This window comes from Callospermophilus lateralis, chromosome 17, assembly GCF_048772815.1.
Source record: "Callospermophilus lateralis isolate mCalLat2 chromosome 17, mCalLat2.hap1, whole genome shotgun sequence".
Lineage (NCBI taxonomy): Eukaryota > Metazoa > Chordata > Mammalia > Rodentia > Sciuridae > Callospermophilus > Callospermophilus lateralis.
Genome location: NC_135321.1, coordinates 64,771,741 through 64,774,651, shown reverse-complemented (window position 1 = coordinate 64,774,651; position 2,911 = coordinate 64,771,741). Strand labels below are relative to the sequence as shown.

Below are 2,911 nucleotides of genomic sequence, written 5' to 3'. Positions count from 1 at the left end.
AGAGGAGGGGAGAGAGAAAGAAAGAAAATCTCATACCAAAAAATGCACAAAGAAAATCTCATGCCAAATAATCTCATACCAAGATTGCATAATATTTTTATTCTGTAATTTCAATGATATTGTACTCTGTAGATTTTTCTTCCAGTTACACTAAACGCCCGCAGTGTTAGTTTTGGAGCCTCTTTTGAACACTTACCCCTTTAATAAAGCCATTTGACTGCGTGGCTTTGTATACTTCTGATCTCAAACTGATATTCAAATTTCTGTCTTCTACAGATGCCCTCTCCTCTGAACTCCAGGCTCAATTGCACATGTTTCCATATTGATATCCAAAATTCATCTCAAATGTAACATGCCTATGTCATTAGGACTCTTTTGGCTCTGGGTATGTGTCAGCCACCTCTTTGTTGCTGTGATAAATTCCTGAGAAAATATTTATGGCGCACGGTTTCAGGGGTTCCAGTCCATGGTTGGCTGACTCCATTGCTGTGGATCTGAGTCAAGACAGAATCTGGTGGAGGAAGAGCATGGCAGAGGAAGTTGCTCAGCTCATGAGAGCCAGGTAACAGAGACAGGAAGGGGCTGGGATAAGAAATACCCTTCCAGTGCATGTCCCAGATGACCTGCTTCCTCCAACAGGCCCATCAACTACAGTTTCTATCATTTCCTGGTAGCTCATTCATTGATCAAATGGATTAATCCACTGATGATGTCAGAGCCCTCGTGATCCAGTCACTACCCAAAGCCCCACCTCTGAGTATTGCTGCACTGGGACCAAGCTTTCAACACACCAGCCTTCAGGGAACATTCCAGACCCAAACCACAACAACTTCATATAAAATCCAGTTTAAACTCAGGTAATCGTTGACATAGGTAAATGAAGAAGTCCTGAAGTAGCCTGTGGATCAGCAGCAGTTCAATAAGCTCCAGGCTCTTACTGCCACCTCTCTGTGAGGTTTGCTTTGACCTCCAGCTGGATTCCACGTGATTATGAGAGCACCAGTGGGCTTCTTCACACCACAGTGTTCAGAGGAAGAGGCGCATTGGTTTTTGGTGGGTTCCTTTCAAAGAAGAAAAACATTATTCTCATAACTCATTCTTATATTCTCATAAACATTATTCTCGTTTCTGAACTTTCCTCTTGCCAAGGGGATGCCTGACATTGATTGACTTAGGCCAGGATTCCTGAATTATTCCATAGAAAGGAGAAATCCAATTACCTTCAGGCCCATTTGGCCCACTCTTGAGAAGATGCAGTCAGCCTTCCTGAGTCACTTGTGGTATATGAGAAACTGGTAAATTCATGAATGAAATCAGAGTGCATCAGGCCAGCTGAAAGGGATGCTGGGTAGGCAGTCCTCAGTGCCTACAGACCACCCAAGAGTTGTGTTTGTTTGTTTGTTACTTCCCTCCCTCCAAGTGATTCCTTCCTTGTTCTCTTTTAGTAAATGGCAGTGGCTTGGGTACATAGGTCTAGTGGCAAGCATAGCTGCCTTCTGGGGAATGGCACTGCCACCGTCCCGGCTGTCCAGGACCAACCCCCAGGAGACCTGTCTACAGATCTCTCTGATCCTCTGTGCTATTGCTGACTTAATATGTCTCCTAACACTCATGATATTATGTTGTTACTATTGTTGCCTTACACAGCACATGAAAGAAATTAAAAGAAAAAAATATTATATTCACTAATTTCTTTGTACTTTTTCATATTCCTCATCCCTCTCTGTAGATCTGGGTTTCCATATGGTATGATTTTCCTTCAGCTACTGCTGAACTAGAAATGTCTTATTTTACTTTTGGATAGAGGGTGACAGGTGGCTAGTTTTTTCCCTTTTTGTACTTTAAAAATGTCATCTCACAGTCTTCTTATATTATTTTTCTTATTTCTTTTTAATATGGAATGCTTCATGAATTTGTGTGTCATCCTTGTGCAGGGGCCACACTAATCTGCTCTGTATGGTTCCAAATTTAGAATATGTGCTGCTGACTTGAGCCCTGGCTTGTGTTATTTCTAATGAGAAGTCAACTATCACTTTTTAATCATTGTCCTGTTGTGTTTTTTCTTTCTCATCTGGCTGCTTTTAAGCATTTTCTCTCTTTTTGGCTTTTAGGAATTGATAATGCACATAAAGGTAACTTTATTTGTATTTTTCCTGCTGAGCTTGTTGACTTTTTTGAATCTACAGTTAACGTTTCTCATTAAAATTGGCAACCTTAGGGATGGAGATATAGCTCATTTGGTAAAATGCTTGCTTCACATGCACAAGGCCCTGGGTTCAATCCCCAGCACTAGGGAAAAAAAAAAAATTGGGAATCTTCCCAACAGCTTGGGAGGCTGAGCAGGAGGATTGAAGTTCAAAGCCAGCCTCAGCAAAAGCAAGGGGCTAAGCAACTCAGTGAGACCCTGTTTCTAAATAAAATACAGAATAGGGCTGGGGATGTGGCTCAGTGGTCGAATGCCCCTGAATTCAATGCCCAGTGCCAAAAAAAGAAAAAGAAAGAAAAAGAAAAATTGGGAATCTATGGCTACTTTCTTCATGACTTTCTCTGCCCCACCCATTGTCCCCTTCTTTGTGCCACACCTATTACACAGATACTGGATTGCTTGATGTCAGAAGTTACTGGTGCTGTATTTATTTATTTTCAGTCTTTTTTTTTTTTTTTCCCATTTCAGCCTGGGTAATTTCCAATGAACTCTCTTCAAGTTCCCTATATCTTCCTTTAGTGTCCAATCTGCTGTTAAACCTATTCAGTGAATTTTTAAATTTATATATATGTATGTATGTATCTGTGTATACAGACACATGTGTGTGTGTGTGTGTGTGTGTGTGTGTATATATATAGTTCTAAAATTTCCATTTGTTTTTTTCCTAAAGATTCACTTCTCCCTTGAAATACCTCTCTCTTAACT

General features: G+C 40.7%; 1 non-coding gene across 1 annotated transcript; it reads right to left on the bottom strand.

The window, feature by feature from the left end:
• Window positions 1-1,889: 1,889 nt before the first annotated feature.
• Window positions 1,890-1,996, bottom strand: LOC143383035 (U6 spliceosomal RNA). The gene has a single exon (XR_013089085.1). It is a non-coding gene; the product is annotated as a U6 spliceosomal RNA (small nuclear RNA).
• Window positions 1,997-2,911: the final 915 nt, after the last annotated feature.